A 21,248-nucleotide genomic window follows, 5' to 3' on the forward strand; every position below is an offset into this window, starting at 1 on the left:
AGGGGTCTGTATTCTTTGATGCTGCCCAGAAGGAAAAACGTTTCCATTTACTATTATAAATTTTCCTGGTAGAAGATTTGTGAGAGGCTATCAGGATGTTCCGGGCCGAATGAGAGATTAAGTGAAGTCTGGCTAGGGTAGGATTTGGAGAAACCACGCTGTGAGGTTGGGAGAATGAAGGGAGTGGTGCAGCTGGCCCGACTGGTGGGTCAACAGATCTGGCACTGGGTCCAGATGCCAAGGCTTCTCCAACAGGTAATGATGGAGGAACGGAAACCATATCTGTCGAGGCCAGTAAGGGGCAATGAGGATCATTGTAACTCTCAAGGCGATAGCTTTCTGAATTAATTGAGATATCAGTGGGAAAGGCATACAGAAGTCCCCGGGGCCAATCGTGGACTAGAGTGTCTCTGGTGGGATGGCCTGGTAACGGGAAGAGAGTGAAGAAGTCGTGACACCTGCTGTTTTGGGGAGTAGCAAAAAGATCGCAGCAAGGCTGGCCCCATCTTTGGAAGACTTCTTCCAGCACTGATTTCTTCAGAGACCACTCGTGGGGCACCACAATGGCCCTGCTCAACTTGTCTGCAATCATGTTGGACTTCCCGGGAATGTGCGTTGCTATCAGAAAACGCTGAGAAGAAATCGCCCACTGCCAAAGTCTGAGTGCCTCTCGACATAAGGGGTAGGACCTGGTTCCGCCCTGTTTGTTGATGTACCACACTACGGACATGTTGTCCGTCTGAATTGCAATAGTCCCCATGGGAAGAGAGTCCTGAAGGGCTTGCAACGCTAAAAGCACTGCTCTCATCTCTAAGACATTTATGTGCAAGTGGCACTCGAAAGGTTGCCACGTGCCCTGGACTGTCCTGCCCTGATAATGCCCCCCCCGCCCGATCAGGGAGGCATCCGTTGTCACCGTGGCGACTGGGGGGGAGGAACGAAAGGTCTGCCTTGGAGAACTTGAGGTGATGTGATCCACCAAGACAGGTGATTCTTGCATGATTGAGTTATTAATATGATGTGAGACATCGGGAGCTGTTGGAAGGACCATTGAGTAAACAGCATCCATTGGAGGATCCTCATGTGGAAACGAGCTAAGGGGAGAAGGGTGATAGTAGCTGCCATGAGTCCTAATACCTTCAAGACTACCCTGGCTTTGACCTTGTTGCATTGTAATAGAAGGTAAACTTGTTTGCGGATATCTAACACTCTTTGCTCTGTAAGTATGGCGGAAAGATTGAGTGTGTCTAAGGTGGCGCCTATAAAGGTAATAGATTGACAAGGCGACAAGGCAGATTTTTCGAAATTTATTGAAATGCCTAGAGCTTGGCAAGTTTGGATGGTGAAGTCTCTGGCTAGAAGCAGTTGATGTCTGGTGGTGGTGGTAAGGAGCCAGTCATCTAAATATGGAAACACCTGGAATCCTTGACGTCTCAAGTGAGCCGCGACCACTGCCATGCATTTGGTAAACACTTTCGGGGGCTGTAGTGAGACCAAAGGGCACGGCTCTGAACTGGTAGTGACTGGCTCCCAGCCTGAAGCGGAGAAACCTCCTGGAGCGTCTGTGCATTTTGATATGGTAATACGCATCCTGAAGGTCTATCGAGCACATCCAATTGTCCTGACCCAAGAAGGGTAGAATGGACTGTAGCGTGACCATCCGGGAGTTTGTGTTTTTGATATAATTGTTTAACTTGCTGAGATCCAGTATAGGTCTCCAGTCCCTGTTTTTTGGTACCAAAAAGAATTTGGAGTAGATTCCGGATCCTTGCTGGTCTGCTGGGACTGATTGGATAGCTCTTTTTGATAGCAGCTTTGATATTTCTAGTGCTGCTTGTTCCCTTAGAGTGGGTGGAACGTCTGGAAGGGATCCTTTGGGTTGGGAAGGGGTGTGAATAAAGGGAATTTTGTAACCCTCGGATATGATTGACTGTACCCATTTGTCTTGGGTGAGGGAAAGCCAGGCTTTTGGGTACAGTGATAATCTTCCCCTGACTGCCTCCGAAGGTGCACAGCTGTGCAGCTCCTCAGGGATGCTGAAAGGGTTTATCAGAGAAAGTTTCTCTGCTACCCTGGTTTTGCGGACCTCCTCTGCCTCTAGGGCGGCACCTATTGTTATTTCCCCCTCTGCCTCTAGAGGGGAATCGACCTTGTGCGTCAGATGAGACTCCCTGAGGCTTGCGGAACCACATTTTTCCTCACTTCTGACATTTTGGATAAGGTCTAGAAGGGGTAGAAAAATGGACTCCCACAGCAGAGAGAGTCTTACCTTCCACTTCGCACCTAGTAAATGTATCCTTCACCTGAGGACCAAACAATGTTGAGCCATCAAAGGGGGAATTGGTGAAGGACGCCTTGAAAGGGTTCACAAAATTGCAAAGCCGCATCCAGGCGTGACGTCGTAAAGCTACACCTGTGCCTGCAGCCCTACTCACCCCATGAGCAGCATATGAGATAAGCCGCATGGAGAAGTTAACAATCTAATTCAGGGTTGCCAACTGGGAGTTCATTTTGTCTTGGAACCCCTCAGCTGTTGGATCCTGTATAGCCTCACCCATATCTTTGAGCAAATCTCACTGGAGAGGGGTGAAGTGACACAAGTAGTTCAGCGACCGCATTGAGAAGGTCGCTGAGGAAAACATCCGCTTACCGTACCTGTCCATGGTCCTAGACTCCTTATTAGGAGGATGGACAGATACCGAAGGATTGGCTAACTCCTTCTTAGTGGCTGCGGCCACCACCATGGCATCAACAGAGACACCTTTTGATAGAAACTCTTTCTCCTTAGGGGCAGTAATAAATTTTGATGGCCTCCTTGGGGTAGGTTCCACTGAATCAGGGGCCGTCCAAGCCTTCCTTGCCACCACTTCCATAAGGGGGTCAAAGGGAGGGGACACCCAGGAGGTGGAAGGGCGAGAGCCAAATGACTCAAGGTAAACTGACTCGTCCTCTGAAGGGTTAAGGGCGGGCCAGTTCCCCCTCTGTTTCAGGATTTCAAGGATGTCAGCAAAGGAGACATCCTCAGAGGGGGACCGAGGGGAACCTTCAGATTCCTCCAAGTCAGTGTCAGAGGTGATAGACTCAGGGGAGTCAATGTGCTTCCTCTTGCACTGTCTCTTCCGAGGGGGTTCTCCTACCGGATCAGGAGAGGCCTCGGATGAGGAGGAAATTCCCAATGGGGAAACCTGAGGAGCTGGCTCTCTGCAGTCTGATACAAGGGGATGGGTAGAAATCACTGCAGGCACTGAAGAGGGAGGAACTGACGGAGCCGACTGTGGGGTAGACACTGGGTCTAGCATGCTCCGCATGACCTCGAAGGCGCCCCTATCAGGCAAGGCCGGTGGTCCCCGCTCCGAGGAGACAAGGACCCCCCCGGCACCGACAGGTACGGCTCAGAGGCCGATGTCGGAGCCGAACTCACCAGCGCCGACGCTCTGCCCTCGGAGCCAACGAGGGAAGCCCGGTGCTGAGATCCCTCCAATGAGGAAATTGGAGCAGACGACGGAGCCGAAAGGGAAGGTATCGGCTCCGAAGTACCGACAGCCACGGCTCTGATGAGCCCCGGCTCCGAACTCAAAGGAGTCGGAGGAGGAATAAAATCAGGGATGGAAATAGCCGCTGACTGTTGAGTAGGGCTATGCAGCTATTGGGCCAGTGCCTCGGACTTGAGAAGTCTACTCACCACCCTTTGTAAATCATGGTCGGACAGCCTGGAGGACCGAGAGGAGTGAGACCTATGGCCCCGTTCTGATAGAAGAGGAGATCCCGGCGCAGAATGTATGGAGCCGATGGAAGGGGACCTAGACCTCTTCTTAGCAGGTGGCTCCGATAAGCCTATCGGAGCCGACTGAGTCTGGTCAATCTTGGCTCCAGCCAGAGCCGAGGTGATAGTATGAGATTTAGAAACATCGGCTCCAGCCGGAGCCGATGTTGAAGCTGATCTAATGCTTCCAGGGGACGGCTCAGAAACTGGAGCCGACGGTCTGGAAGTCTTAGAAGGCTTCCCCGACACAGACTGGGTCGGGGGGCCTTCAGGCTTTAACAAGCCACGCAATATCAATTTATTTTTGCATTCCTGCAGGACTCTAGGGCTGAATGCATGGCATGCAGCACGAGTCCTGCAGGTGCAAAGGTCCCAGGCAATATACACAAGAAGTGTGACCGTCTGTCAGAGACATTTTCTGACAGCACGAATCACACTTCTTGAAGCCTGAGACCTTGGAGTCTTTAGATATCCTAACTCGGTGTAAAAACACAAGCACAACACACAAACACACCCTTAAGCAAAAAATAAAATTCAGTCACACTGAAGGACTAGGGGAAGGAGAGGGAGAGGGCCAAAGGCCTAAAAGTTAAGAGGGAATAAAAAGGGATTTCAGACACTAGAGGGGGACCCGATTTAAACTAATGAAATACTATAAATAAAACTATGGTAAAAGGAAAAAATTAGGGGTTGAAATAGAAGTTTCTAATTAGAAAACTTACTAACCTGCCAGAGCCGGTAGAAGAAGCACCTCGTCAGCTAAGCGGCAAACAAGATCTGGGTAGATACTGCCTAGCATTGTGGGATATAGGGGAGCCTCGATCCGGTGGAATTAGCTCTTGAGCTTTAGTATTGGCAGAGTCGGAGCCGAGGTTCGGCTCCGAACCCATCCAGCAAGAATGAAGGCGAGATTGACAACTTAACATCAACAATTTAACCAAACACAGCAAGGTTAAAGAAGAAGAGCTTGAGCTACCAAAGGTAGAGGGTAGGTTTTAGAGAGAAAGTATATATATATATATTTAAAGAGGAAAAGATAATCTTTAGGGAACACTGACTAGAGGAAGGTAATTATATAACAATATCGCAAAAAACACTACACTTAGCTTGAGAGAAGGCTTGGCAAGTCTGACGAGGAACATGGCAAACTCGATCTGAAGAGACTATGAGAGAGGTATTGTGGGTAGGTCTTAGCTGAGAGTTTTTGGCTGGCGCGAGCTTGGTAATGGCCGTGTCGGTTCCGAGGACGGAACTAAGTCCTAACAGTAAGGAATGAATAAAGATTTACAACATCAGATTCAATATTACAATAAAGGTAGCTAAATCTAAACAACAAAATCGCACCTCATCTAATTGGACTCTAATTCCTAATTTAATTAATAAAAAATAAGTTATTCAAGAAGTCACTAACATTCTTAGCCATTGGGGTAATAACATTACATTAACTGAAATACCCTATGACATTCAATGGGAAACAACTAAAGCTACTATCAGAAGAAATTTTATTCAAAAAGCTTCACTACATAAAAAACTAAACAATGAAAAAGTGACTAATATAGAAGGTAAGATAAAAGAAATAGAACTACAAAAGAAGCACTCTTTAGACCTAGAAAACCGAATGACAAATCTACAGAAGCAATTATACGAAATACAAACACAGCAGTACTCTTTCACGGAACTAAAACTATTACATAAATATGCGGAACAGGCCCAAGCCACTTCTAACATGTTGGCAAGAATCATTAACTTGAAAAATTCCCCTTCAAAAGTAAGGCAAATTAATTATGAAAATAAAACTCTATACGTAGATAATGAAATTATACAGGTGTTCGAAGAGATACATCAAACACTTTATGGCCCCCAAGATCAGTCTAAAGACCTTCTTTACCATCAATTTACTAAAGAGCTAAAATTTCCAAAGTCTAAATGCAGTACAAATCAACAATCTTAAACCCCCACTAATAGTCGATGAAATAAATGTAGGTATTGACAAGCTGAAACCAGGTAAAGCACCAGGTCCTGATGGTTTTGTGGCAGAATTTTATAAGAAATTTAAGCAGCAAATAGCACCTGTCTTGTTAAGAGTTTACAATTCCATAATAGAGTTTGGAATCTCGGATTTGTATATAAACAACTAAAAAAACATTCTAATTGCTAAATATAACTCAGACGCTGTAAACCCTAACAATTATAGACCAATAGCACTCAAATATTGATATAAAAATACTATCAACTACATTAGCATACAGAATCAAAAAACATTACCTTATATAGTATCCCCTGAGCAAATGGGCTTTATGAGCAACAGGTAGGTATGGGATAACACTGTAATCATTGACGTATTACTCCAACTATTAGTAAAAGGCCATTGTCCCAGATATGCCCTATCAGTAGATGCATCTAAAGCCTTTGATAGAGTAAATCTGGATTTCCTTTTCAAAATATTGCAACAATATAACATTCTGCAAGAATTTATTAATATGGTTAAAGCCCTGTATAGCAATGCTACTACTACACTCTATATTAATACAAAGCAATCAAAACCAATCAAAATTATTTAGGGTACAAGACAGGGCTGTCCATTATCCCCCTATTTGTTCAACATTTATACTGAAACACTACTACTTCAAATAAGCCAAAGAACATATCACAAATTTCCAACGTTCAAATTAAATATACAGCATTTGCTGACGACCTCAACTTATATTTTGAACTTCCAAATACTGACTTAAAGAAAATCTTAGATTCAATTGATAAGTTCTCTAAGATATCAAACTATGCAATTAATCCAAGTAAATCAGTTATTTTTCTACTAAACCCCCTCGGTCACAAAGAGTTTTACTTTCCAGAAACAAAAATCAAAGTGAACTACTCTCTTAAGTACATGGATATCCAGTTCAGCCAATCTCAATCAGACAAAACTAAAAACAACATTTACAAAACATGGTCGATCATCACAGAAGATAAAAATAGATGGAAACATTTAAAGATGTCTCCTCTGTCTAAAGCAACAATTATTAAAATGAATATTCTCCCAAAAATACTTTTCCACCTGAATGCTACTAGTACTACTACACCTAAAACTTCTTTCTAAAATAAAAACACATTTAGCAAAATTTATATGGCATCCTAAAAGTACTAGAATAAGCTACTGTAGGTTAATATTACCTAAAGAGAAAGGGGGGCTCGGATTACCAGATTTCCAAACATATTATGAGATTATAAATCCTAGTCGAATTATCCAAATAGCTAACTATGACCCGGCTAACAAAGAACTGTATCCATTGTGGATAAAACTATATCATTAACACTTAATTTCATCTAATATAAACCCTAAAGCTATTCCTTTTATGAACAACAAGATCTTGAAGGCATTTAAAATCCACCCAATAATTATAAATAAAAGCCAAATATTCCAGAATCTAATAACATCTGTATATCTTAAAGATACCCTTACTCTCCTAAAACCAATCCACTAAAATCCTAATGTCAGATTAAATAATATCATCTTTGACCTAGATCAATACCCTATAATCAAAGAATGTACAGTCTGTGACTTCTACCAAATTAAAACCCTTTCTACAGCTAACATTAGAAAGTCCCTAGGAGTAGGTCAAAGTTATAATATTATAATCAGACAAATAATATTCCTTATTAACTTACTAACCTCAAGTATTTCAGTCAGCGAACAAGATATCTCTCTTCACCAACTATTACAGAAAATGTTACTTCTCAGGACAAAAATGTTATCTAATACCTATAAACTAATAATAAAAATCAAATATCAGATCTCACTTTTATACTCGAAATACTGGAATGAAAAGAATAGCAATATTGCCTCAAAACAAAAAGTTTATGCAATAGAATTCACCATGAAACGGAGTCCTTTCAAAAAGTTAGTATACACCCAAATTATAATCAATAATAACATTTACCATACCCCAGTACTTCTAACTAAAACTGATCCTACCCACTCCCCATTTTGTCCCCTTTGTCCCAACAGTGAAGCAGGCATCCTACATGTTTTCTGGAGCTGTACAAATGTTTATAAATTATGGTGTTCGGTAAGAAGCAAGTTGGAAAAAAAGGATACACAAAGACCAGTCTGTCATTGGAGATTGCAATACTGCACATATTCCCAGAAAATATAACTTGTATGATAAGCACATCATAATAACATTATGTGCCATTATGAAATCATATATAGCCAATAACTGGCTACACAGATCAAAAATTTCATGGGAAGAATTCAATGGTATGGCTACAAAATACATACTAGCAAACAAATTTGTTACAAAAAGTCAAGTTATTATCAGAAACAATGAAAAACACTACTTGATATTATATCATAATAAATCAAAACTTGGACTGCAAATTACAAAATTTAACGGACCAACTCAACAGTGTCTCACCTGATAAGGTTCCTTGAGTTGAGTTTAAAATGTAAACTTAGGTGACACCAGTGTGTAAATAGTGTATATAGTTAGGTTTGTAATCTGTGGTTATAAAGTATGCCATAGTTAGTATTAGCCCAATAGGACATAAGGCACGAATGTAGTATATATGTTATTCGATTTTTCAGATAACACTGTTTTAGTTTGTGTATATATATTATTGTACCCACTTGGGAAACACAATGTTACTTGGTCTATTTGTGAATGATCTATGGTTATTCAACGTTATTTTATTTATTATACCTAAATGACCTCTGTTACTGCTATTACATGTGAAAATAATAAAAATTGTTATTTGAGAGAAAAAAAAATTCCCTTGCAGGAAGGACTGGAAAATGAAGAAGAGACTGGAAATAAGCAGTCAAAGATAGGACTTTGGGAATTGAGAGGTATGCCCACACTGGAAATGTTTGAATCCTGCAACCCAAAAAACACTTGGTCCTAAGACGGAGTTAAACACACAAACTTAAGATCAAGTGTGAACCCACACTGTGCAGAAGTGGGATAAAGAAGTATAGACCATGAAGCAGGAGCTGCTGAGTGGGGGCTTGAATCGAAAAGTCATCCAAATAAAGGAATATTTGAATTCCTTGAAGTTTGTAGAAGGCTACTACAGGGAACAGACATTTGGTAAAGACCCTTGGTGCTGTAGAAAGACCAAAAGGCAATCAGAGAACTGATAATGATAGGAGGACATACAGAAAAAATAAAAACAAATTCCTGAAGACAGGGTGGATAGGAATGCGGAGGTTGAGTGCCTTTCAAATCCAGGGATACCAGAAAAGCTTGAGGAAGCAACAGACAGAAAAAAGTGTTTGAGGAGACAACATCCCAAAAGAAGTCATGAGAAAGTTGTTGAGAAAGACAAGTCTTGAATGGGCCTCCACAACCCCACCTTCCTGGGTACCAGAAATATCCTGGAATAGAAAAAACTGTTCAATGCTGAGATGGGGAAGGGACAGATTGCATTGTTCTCAACTACCAGATCCTGCAGAACCAAAGGAAAATGTGAGAGCTGACATGGAAGAGGTTGAGGAAGGCCTGAGAATCGCAGAACAGACTTCTAACCTGTAAAATAAGCATTTTTGATAATGGAAAGTACTGAACTATATGTGGTTATCTGTTGCCAAACAAACAAATAAAAAGAATCAACCTGAGGGTAAGAGGAACCTGCCAGAGGAGTAGGAGTTGCTGAATGCCAAAAAGAAGCAGATTAGTCAAGGAATTAATGTTTCTGACTCTTAGCACTCTGACACTGCTTGTCTGGAAAAGCTCTGATCTGAAGAAGATTATTTAAAACTGCTTATCGTATGTGAAGGGACGTTCATTTTCATTTTCTTGTATCGTTTTTTAATTGGTTTATTAAAGACAGATGAAGTTCGAATAGTGAACACTGCATTAGCGGATGAAAGCGCTTAATTTATTTTGTTATATAAATGTTTTTTTCACTATCATGGATTTTTGCTGCAACAGGTTTACAAGAATTTATTAAATATTCTACACTGAAGATTCAAGCATTTTAAACCTTGGTGATGAATCTAAATTTTATCTTATCTCTATAAAGTCATGGAGGATAGCCCTGGCAAAGCCAGCTCTTGCTCTGGAAAGAACATCTAACATGTAACACTTAGTGAAGGTATAAACAGGAGTCAAAGTAGCAGGCTCAAGCATGGCTCAAGCATGGAACTGGCATCCAGTCCTTTGAAAAACACATCAGAAGTAGCAACAACTTTGGTAGAATTAGCCTTTAGACAAGATGAAAGACATTTACCATAGAAAGAATAACAAAAGGACATGGCCTTGGAAATCCAGGAAAAAATGGTTTGTTTAGAAACTGCCAAACCCTAAGACATGGGATGAAAGGAAACAAAACGTTGCTCAGATTTGCGACTGGCCGTAAGTCTTGTCTAAATAAATACCTGAGCTGTCCATGCAAATCCAAGGTAACCTTCTCACTGGGAGATTGCAGAGAAGAAAAAAGGAAAGCAAATTAATAGACGGATTAAGAGACAACTCATTAACCACCTTGGACATAAAAAAAGGATTACGACAAAAAGACGTCCTGTCCCTGTGAAAAACTAAAAAGGAGGAACAGCCATGAAACTCTAAAGCTGAGATATTCTGCTAGCTGAAGTAAGGACCAAAAGAACAGTCTTCCAAGTACAGCTTTGCAAGGAAGCTGAAGCAGCAGGCTCAAAAGAGGTCAGAGTCAATTTTTCAAGAACAAAACTGAGGTCCCAGGAAGGTGGAATAGGCTTTCTGGGAGGCCCTGATATGACGGATGCCTTTAAGAAATTGTTTGATCTCAAGCCAAATGGCAAGAAGAGTAGGAATTAAGGGCAGACAGGCAGAAAACTGCTGATAGGTGAGATTTAACCGAAGAATATGCCAACCCAGCATGGAGCAGATCACACAAATAGGAGACAACCATAGAAATCTGCACTGAAAAGGGATCCTAGTTACGAGAGAGGCACCAGGCAGTAAATCTCTTCCATTTGTACAAATATGATTTCCTGGTAATGTTTTTCCTGGTCTACTGCAGGGCCTGAAGCAAATCCTCAGAAAAGAGGTGCCTAAAAGGGATCAAAACCCTGTCACCCACAGCGTCCATTAAAGAGTGAACAAGTGAGGAAGGATAAGAGACCCCTTGTCTTGTGTGAGAATGCCCACCCAGTGAGGGAACTTGTGGTGACCACCCTTGGCCAACTGAAAAAGAAGACAGAACCAATGCTGTCTGGGACAAAAGGCAGTCACCAGCAAGATTCTTGGGGAGTCCTTCCTGATCTTGTGTAGGCTCCTCAGAAGTAGAGGGGGGAAGGTATAAAGAAACATCCCCCTCCAAGGAAAAGATAGGGCATCCACCTTCCAACCCAGAGGACTTGGGGACTCTGGAACAGAAGAGAGGAAGTTGTCTGTTCAGAAAGGAGGCAAAAGGTACACCTGAGGAATACCCAGGTGAAGGACCATGGCCAGAAACACATCTTTGTGAAGCATTCATTCATGAGTGTGTGTGCTGGACCTGCTCAAAGAGTGTGAAACTGTATTTTGCTCTGAGGGAATTTAGACAACTTGAAGTCACTTAATAAAGGTCTAAAATCTAGCTGTCCTGAACAGTGAGCCTGAAAAGAAGGTAGGACCACCCCCCCAACCCGCTTGCTGTCGTACCACATCACTGTGGTATTGTCTGTGAAAACTTTGAAAGGTCTTGGAAAAAAAGAGGGCATGAATGGCCTGAACGGCTAAAAGAGAAGTCTCATCTACCTGATGTTGATGTGTTCTGTCCTCCGATGATGAGGCCAGAGACCCTGGACAGTTACAGAACTGAAGAAAGCTCCCCGCCCCCTGTCTCAGACATCCAAAAAGAGTTCGAGTTGGAATTGCATGTTGGGAAAGAGGGTCTTGGTTGACAGAAAGTTGCTAAATCCACCACTGAAGCACGAGTTCGAGACAAGGAAGGAAGGGAACTAGGAAGTCCAGGAGATTTTATTGTTGCAGCCACAATGACTTGAGGTACCACTGAAGTTTTCTCATATGAAGCGTGGCTAGAGGCAGCACAGGAATGATGGAAGTCATAAACCAGAGGATCCTGAGGAAGTCCCTGGGCATGACTGAAGCAACAGGAAGAAGAGAGTGGAAAAACACAATTAGGAAGAAAGCCTTGGGGGAAGGCAGGGATGTCAGCATTGGCATGATCGGCATCTTGCAACCAAGAAAAACATGATCCTGGGAAGGAACTAAGACTGATTTTTGAAAGTTGATAGTGAACTCCAGACTTTACAGCAGGGAAACAGTAAACTGAAGATCCTGAAGTAGAACCTGAGGTGAGGCCTTAATGAGCAGATTGTCCAGATAAGGAAAGATCTGAACTCCTCTTGTCTTGCAAAAGGCAATGACAGGAGCAAGGAATTTGGTGAAAACCCTTGCAGCAGTTGAGAGGCCGAAGGGCAAAGCAGGGAACTGAAAATGCAAGGAAGAAACAGAGAAACACAAAAACTTCCTAAAAAAGGGGATGGATGGGGAAAAACTTCCTAAAAAAGGGGATGGATGGGGATGTGAAGTTAGGCATCCTTAAGATCTAAAGATATCAAAAATGCCTTAAGAAGAAATCTGAAGGAACAATATCTGAAAAGAGGGGACATTTAGAAAGGTGTTGAGTTCAGACAGGTCCAAAATTGGTCTCCAGGTGCCCTCCTTACTGGGGACCAGAAGCATGGTGGAATAAAAACCTTTCTCTTCCTGGGCAGGAGGCACAAAATGAATGGTGCCCTGGGCCAAAACAGCATAAAACACTTCTGGAAAGAGAGAAAGCTGTTCCTGAGGAGGTTGAGGAATGCCAGGAAAGGGAGGAAGAGATTTCCACACCATGAAATATCCCTGGTGGATGATGGATAGAACACAAGAGTCTTCTGTGATCCTTAACCAATTTGGTAGGGTCAGGAAAAGACAAAGTGGCAAGGGAACCTGGCCGAAGAAAAAAAGGAAGCACATTGTTAGGTGGCACCTTTTTTTTGTCCTGAAAAGGAGGATTCTGAGAAACAGGGGTCTGAGCAGACTTAGCAGGAGGTACATGTCTAAAACCCTTTTACCTTTGGGTAGAGGGCACGACTGTGCACAAAAAGTAGATTTGGAAGGGTACTTCCTCTGCAATTTAGGGGCAGGAGAACCAAAAATGTTTTAACTCCTGCAATGCCTTTGACTTTATCCTGGAGGAATTTAAAAAGATAAGCAGCAACAGAGCCAAAAAGATTTTTATCAACAGCAGCATCCGATAATTTGCCCTTAATGTCATCAGGTAAATCTGCAGATGAAGCCAAGAGTAATACCTGAGAAGAAAATGAAATGCAGTAGTTCTAGAAGAAGCATCAGCTGCATCATAACTGTACTTCATGGAGTGGTGAGAAACTAACCCAACAAGGAAAGGGCCAAAACCTTCCCTTCAGTGAGGAAGGTCAGAAACTACTTGAGAAACCTGAGAAAGAAGGGCTAAAACATACATAGTCATATGGGTCTGGTAATTAATAGCCTTAAAAGCCAGGGTGGCAGCAGTATAAACCTTTATGCCTAGCTATTACATTGTCCTACTATTCTTGTCTGCAGGAAGCAACTTAGAAGTCAACAGATTGGAGAGTTGCAGAGGAGACAAATCACCACAAAATGATCAGCAGGAGGACATTTGTACAGACATTTACAATTATCAGGCACTTTGTAAAATCTGTCAGGTTTCTTGGGAGCTGCAGGCTGAGAATTTGAGGCCACAGAAGCTGCTGTAAAGGTGTCCAGAAGGGCAGCCAAAACTGGAGGATCAGCAGAATGTTTGTGAGACTCCATCTAAAGGCGTTCTTAAAACCTCTTCTGGATATCAGAAATCTGAGAAGAATCCCACTTGAGAAATTCCATCATACATAGAACAGTGCTCCCAGGAGAGAGGTCTTCTAAGGAGAATCTTTCTCAGACCCATAATCCAAAGGGAAAGGGATGTGAGAAGAGTATGCCAAGGACTTTTCCCAGAATCCAGATCCTCATCAGAAGACTCTTGCTCCCACGGTCTCTTAAGAGGAGTAGAAGACCAGGGAAAGGCAGGCACAGAGACCTCTTGAGGAGGTTTTAAAGCCAAAGTATTAAACAACCCCTGAGTAAAATCCTGCCATTCATGTTAAGGATCTCTAACAGCAGGGGAAATATGCTTGTTTTTTTTTTGTGTGCGTTTCTTTTTCTGTTGGACATCTTCATGAAAAATCCTGCCATTGTGTGTGTGTGTGTGTGCGTGTGTCGATCACAGGGGCCACATGCTTAGTTTTCTGTTTTATTTTTAAAAGAACATCAGCTTTAACAGATCTAGCAGGTTCAGAGCCCTGTCTAGATCTAAAGAAGGTAGCAGAAACCTATTCCCTAGCAAGAATTTGGGGAATCCCCCAGGACCCTCTAAAATAATGAACCATGGTACCTCCTAAATATCTGCACCAGATGTAGGCACAGCGACAATAGGCATGCAGGTAAGCAGCTCCATGGCAGTCTTCAATTGGGTCTCAGCACAGGGAGATGACAACGGCACCAAACGGTTCTAGTGTTTTTCATCCAACCCAACAGAGAGGTCCAGTGAAGGAAGAACAGTAGCAGGATCAATTTGTGCCTTTTTGTCTTTCTGTCTAATCTGCAGCTGAACATCAGGGTGGGTGGACTGCGCCATGGTACCCCGTGCAAAAAGCTTAAATCGCTGCTTCTCCAAGTAAACAGAAAGAGGCAACAAATGACTGCTGAGTGTCTTAATGACACACGCCTGATAAGTCTCACACTAGGTGCAACCCATAAAAACAAGCAATCTAAAAAGGCACTGCTCATCTAGCTTTAGGAGGAATCTGCCTCACATTCATTTCTCTTTCTGGATGACATGTAAACTTAAGGTAATAGGTACAAAAAAGAGAGGTAGCGACCCCAATGGGACACTTATCTGTAGAAGGCTTGATAGTGGACCAACTTGGTGAATGGCTTGCACACCAAATTCAAACACAGTATTCACACTGGCAGCAAAGATGTTCTGAAGATTAGGCACTCGTACATCACATACGTACCTTACGCCTTGCACGTAGGCTATACCACTGACATACAACACCCAGAAGATGTAATGGCCTTAGTAAGCTGGATGGATGTTCAGCTATCCTCAGTAGGACATCCCAGGAGTAAGGACTACTTCAACAGTGATGAGAAAGAACATCTGCAGGAATACCCACCAGCAGTGGGTCCTGTTCAGGTTTGTGACACCAGACAGAAAATCTCTTTCATTTGGCAACATAAGATTTTCCAGCCTCCTGTAGAACTCGGAAGCACATCAAAAAACTGGTGTCAGAAATTTATTAAAACCCTGTCACTCAGAGAATCCACTCTAGGGTGAGAAGTTGAGTGTGAATAAGGGACCTTTGTCCTGTGTGAGAAAATCCATCCAGTCAGGTAATTTGTGGCAACTGCCTATGGCAAGTGAAAGACAAGGCAAAACCAATGTTGTGTGGGCCGAAAGGAGTCATCAGCCAGATTTAGGCCTATCCCACAACCATGCTAATAAAAGAAGTGTGTGATAAGCATACAGGAACATCCCATTCCAAGAAAAAGACATTGCATCCACTTTCCAAGCCAGTGCACTTGGTACTCTTGAACACAACTTGGGATGTTGCCTGCTCAGAGGGAAGGCTTAAAAAAATCTGCCTGAAGAATACCTTACCAATGGACAATGTCCAGGAAAACCTCCTTGTGATGCATCTGTTCGTGAGGATCTGTCTTTGACCTGTTCAGATTGTCTAACAGCAGATCTTACTCTGAGGGAATGTAAACTGCCTGAAAGGTCAAATGATGGTTGATAGCAAAATCCCAGAGTTTGAAGGACACGCTGTAAACAGTTTAAGATTTTGTGCCTCCCTGCATGTTTACACACCACATGACAGTGGTGTTGTCTGTAAAAATCCTGAGGGGACCCAGAACCCAGACAAAATGCAAATCCTGTAGAGTTAAAAGAAGATTATCATCTCCTTGATGTTGGTATGGTCTTTGACTTGTTGGGGAGGCCAGACCCCCTGTACCCTGACATTGTTTGAAGAAACCTCTCAACCCAGATCTGAAGTATCGGTAAACAACTCTTGGGTGGGGGTAAGGAACCCAAAAAGGAAGACCTGGATTCAGAGAAATCAGCTGAATCTACCATATGAACTTCTGTATGAGACCAGGCAAGAGAGGGACAGGAAAGTCCACAGGATGACAATGCTGTAGCCAAATTGTTTTGCGGTACCACTGAAATGTCCACATGTTGAACCTGGCCAAAGGAACCACTGGAATGACAGAGACCATAAACCCCATGGCTTAAACAAATTCTCTTGTAGACATCTCCTGTAAAGGAAGACAGACTGAAAGAAGGCTGTTAGAGAGAGGACCTTAGGAGAAGGAAGAAAAACCATCATTGAAAAGGTCTGAAGCCTGCATCGCAAGAAAATATGGACTTGTAATGAGGTAATCTACTTTGTGCGTTTCACACGCATCCTCAAACTGTGAAGCAGCAGCATGGTGTAGCAAGTTGAATTTGAGATCCTGCAGAAGCTGCTGCAAACAGAGAGCTTGAATAAGTAGGGCATTTAAACTGGGAAATATCTGAACACCACGGAGTCTACAAACAGCTATAACCAGGTTGAAACACTTTGTGAAAATCCTTGGTAAGGTAGAAAGACCAAAAATTAAAACGGAGAACTGATAATGTGAGGAAGAAACAGAGAATTGTAAATTCTTCCTTAAGAGTGAGGGTGAATAAGAATGTAGAGATGAACATCTTTCAGATCCAGAAATATGAGAAAGGCCTAACGAAGTAGCATAGGAAACAGTCATCAAAAAGTCAATATTTTGAAAAAAAGAGACTTTCAGGAATGTGTTGAGAAATGATAGATCTAGAATGGGTCTCCAACAGCCCTCCTTTCTGAGGTCCAAAACATTCTAGAGTAAAGCACTTAACCTCTCTGGGATAGAGGAATTGGTTAAATAGTCCCCTGGGCCAAAAGGTCCTAAAGAAGAGGAGGAAAATGAGGGAGTTGTCAAGGTGGATTCTATGACATCCCTGAAAAAGGACAACTGGATTTCCAAGTCAAGAAATAAGTTTTGAGTGAATGATGATACAAAGCCAAAATGGAAAATACAGATTTAATCTGTGAAAAATGGGAATCTGGCCGACGGACAGAGAAGAGTGAAAGTCAGATAGAGGAAAAATTCCCAGGAAATTAAGAATTCTGCCTCCCAGAATTTTAGGTAGACGTCTTAGGAAACCCTCTCTTGGAATGTTTCTTACCCTTCAAGGGTTGTTTGCATGTCTACACACAAAGGGAGCCTTGGGTGGGTAGTTTCTTTGAAACTTTGGTACAGGGGAGAGACAATTGGCTTAAGGCCCTACATAACCTTCCCTTGATCCCGCAAGGCTTTAAATAGCTCTGCAGCAAGCAAGACAAAACAGATTATGGGTGTCCAAAGAAGAGTCCAACAACTTCTCCTTAATATCTTCAGGGAGTGATTGTAATCTGAGCCAGGAATGCTTCATGATAATTGAACCTGATGCAGCCACCATAGAAGAGGAATCCCCAACATCACAACTGCAACTGATGGAATTGTGAGCAACATGTGAAGCAGAATCCAAAAAAGACTACTTCAAAATCAGGCATGTCAGTCAACACACCCCCAAGCTTGAACAACACAGACAAAAAAACACCTGGTCATATGGGCCTGGTAATTTATTAGGTTCATGGATGTGTACTAGGCTAATGGCCCTGGAGCCTTTACAAGCATAACCCATAGGATTACCCTGGCATTGTGCCACCCGAGCTTAGTTTCCAGTGCCTCTGTTGAGTAGAGCCACTGAAGTGATCACCGGGGTTAATTTTCTATTTCCCATCAACTCATCAAGATTTCTCTTGAAGAGGGTTAGTCAGGTGCTCTGTTTGATATCTATGGGAAGTCTATTCCACACCATGGGCAGTCTCTGGGTTACGAACCTGTCCCTCCAGCACGTTCTGTTGATTGTGGTAATGAGGTTGAGGTCCCTGAAGCATGTGGTGGGGAGGGATTGGGATTTCTTTAGATGTAGCATTTCTAACAGAGCTGGGTCAGGCATGGCTTTATTAGTCAAGCAGAGATTGCCTCTAAGTAGGTGATAAGAAACAGGGAATAGTTGGAGTTTTCTGTGTCTGTCCATATAGGACAAGTGTTTAAAGCCTAGGATCCTCTTTGTGATGTACGTTTGCAGCCGGTCCAGTTGTTGCAAATGTCTAGTGAGGTACATGCCAAATGGGGAATTGTACTTGATGACTAGCTTAACGAGGAAGAGTAGAGGGAGACAATGACCTCTTTCTTCCTGGATGCAAAACCCTTAGTAATGAGATACAGTGGCAGTGTGGTGGTCAAGAGAGAGGTTACTGTCAACCTATGTACCAATGTCTCTTACAACGCCTTCTGTGTTCAGTGGACAACCATCGATGTGGTAGTTCATGGAAACTGGGTTTTTCCCAAAGGAGAGGATGACACATTTTTTGGCAATGACCTTAAGGCCATGGTTCTGACACCAGTCTTGGTCTCAGTGAGGCCTTTCTGTAGGATGTCAACATCACTTGGAAAGTTAATGGCTCCCAACTTGCAATTGTCTGCGAACTTTGTCAGCCAGAGTCCCTTCATGTTGGACTGGACTTCTGAGAAGTAGATACCAAACAGGAGAGGACACAGGACAGATCCCTGTGGGACTCCACTCGTGACTGGTCAGCAGTCTGACTTGGAGTCAGCTACTTTCACACTGTGGGTTCCATCTGTGTGCGAGTTTGCAACCCACCTACTGATATAGGGGTTGATGCCTAGCTTAGTGAGTTTTTCTATGATCCGAGTGGGGAATGGTATCAAAGGCCTAGGCCAGATCAAGGTAGGCTATATGAACCACACTGCCTTCATCCACAGCTCTGGTGAATGAAAAAGAAGTTGACCAAGTTGTTTACCCTTCACAAAACCAAACTATGTGGATCCAAAGTTTGGAGATTCCTTATATCCTTGTTTATCAGGTCAAGGATGATGATGTGGTCCATAGCTTTGCATATCTGACTTGTCAGGCTAATGGGGCAATAGTTCCCAAAGTCTGTAGTTGCTCCTCCTTTCTGGAGAGGGATGACTATAGCAGTGTGCAATTTGGTAGGGAAAAAGCCTGAGGTGAGGCTGTAATTGAACAGGGCACACAGGTGAGGTGCCTGTTCACTCTGTAGTTCATGTAGAACACAGCCAACAGCCAGGGATATTGTCAGGTTCCACAAGATGTATTCTTGGTTTTGGACAGTACTATTTTAACCTGTGCAGCAGTAATACTGGGTGCCTGGCAATCTACTGGTATTGTGATTGGTCCTTTGTGTGTGTGTGGGGGGGGGGGGGTTTGGCACCGAATCTGTCGGCCAGTATATTGGCAATATCTGTCGGCTCGGTATAGGAGGTACCATTGTGCAGTAGCTCAGAGCAAATCTGGGTATTGCCGCGGAGGTTCTCTACATAACTATAGAAGGCCTTGTGGTTGTCTTTACTATCTGCTGCAATACTGTTTTCATAACTAGCTTTAGAGGATTTGATGAGGGATCTCAACTTTTTGTTGAGGTTGATAAGGAAATTTTTCCAGTCGTGGGACTTAACCTTATTCCACATCAGTTTCCTCCTTCTGTTGTAGTGTTTGTTTATGGCAAGGGAACACCAGATTGGCTTCCTATGTCTTTGTACAGTGCATTGGTGTATGATTTGGCGGTCATGCAACTATTCTCCATTTAAGTGAGTGCTGTGAAGTTAGCCACCTCTGTTCTTAGGAGCCCAAAGTTAGCTTTAGAGAAGTTTTTCATGGTAGCTACCTTTGCGGGGGGAGGGATGTGGATTTCCAAGGTGATTATTTTGTGGTCGGATCTAACCAGGGGGGAGTTGACTATTGGTGTACAGCAAAGGTCGCCCATGTTAGTAATTACCAGGTCAAGGATGTTGCTACCTCTAGTGGGGGCAAGAACGAGCTGGTCCAGGGCATTGGAATTAATGAATTCCAGGAAACATTGGGGAAGTGTATTGGTACACTAGTAGTTTTTCCAGTTAATGGAGGAGTAGTTGAAGTCACCCACTACGTGTGTAGTGAGTGTCCTGGGACACGGTTGGGGACCTATAACAGGCTATCTGAATCTCTGTCTTAGACAATGTTAGCTGCACCTGAAGCATCTCTCATGTATAATATTGGGCTACCAGTCTGGAGGTGTGTGTATCCTTTATGAATATGGAAACACTACCATCACCTTTGGAGCTTCAGTACAAGTTCTGGGGCCGAAAGGTGTGGAATGAGTTATAGCCTGGTAGTGCAGGGGTGCTTTCTGCTGCCTTGAACCAGGTCTCTGTTACAGCACAAATGTCAATGTTCTCCATTTTAAGGAGTCCTTAGAAAGAGTGCATTTTGAGATTTAGATTTCTAGCGTTGAGCAGCATGACCCTCCAAATGCATTTATTTGTAGCAGTTAAAGTTAAAAAAGGCAATATAGGGGTGGCAAGGGCTTTGGCCAGTATCTGGAAGCCCAGGGATGATACATGCAGGCCATCTCTGGCAAAGCTTCGAGGTCAGTCAATCATGTCATCCCAGGCAGACAGCTACTGGATCCCCTTAGAAGGACATGAGATAGGTAGCCAATTGTTGAAATCAATCATTTTCTGCTTGTACTGTGGTATAATTCTGGGTGAAGGTAGGATGCTCCTCAGGGCTAGGTTCGTACCTCCCTGGGCTACATAATCCAAGAGCTCCTCCATGTCTCTTTTCATGTAGTACAGGGAGGTATGTCTCAGGTCATTCACACCCACATGTACAATGACAGAGTCATAGTTGTACCTGTTATTCATGGACCTGAGTGAGTGCATTATATGGCGGATCCTGGCACCTGACAGGCAGATGTTACTTTCTCCTTATTTAACCTAGTGAGTGGGACATCAGTGTGGCTCACTATCGAGTCACCTATGACCAGTGTGCTGGGCATGCTGTTTTACCTTATGGGCTTTGGTTGAGTGGTACACTGTTTAGGAGAGTTGTGTGTCTCGTTATTAGGGTTATGTTGTGATGGTCGAGTGTGTTTCTGCCTTGGAGGACTCTGCTGTTTAGGTACATTTTTATTGACTGCCTCCGCGAATGTGGGTGTGCAGTTTGTGTTTTTATGTGAAGGCAGTGCTGGTGTGTGTTCAGGAGGGCTGTGTGTTCCATGTGGTGTGGTGCAAATGTTGACCTTCTCCTCCTGACCAGCTATTCCGGTCTTGGCTGGAGAGTGTGTGGCTTTCAATTTGGATACAGAAGTTAATCTCTCGCAAAACTGAGTGTTGGGAGGTAAAAGGAAAGGTTTATCGGTGTACATGAGGCAGTTGCTACATTGCCTCAGGATGCCCAAGTTCAACAGGTTAACAGGAGAAAGCACAGGGAACTGACCTTTAGACATGCCTGGAGGGGTGGGTATTAATAAGTACTAGAGCCATTTCAATGT

This window comes from Protopterus annectens, chromosome 1.part2 (genome assembly GCF_019279795.1).
Source record: "Protopterus annectens isolate FY-2018-M chromosome 1.part2, PAN1.0, whole genome shotgun sequence".
Taxonomy (NCBI): Eukaryota; Metazoa; Chordata; order Ceratodontiformes; family Protopteridae; genus Protopterus; species Protopterus annectens.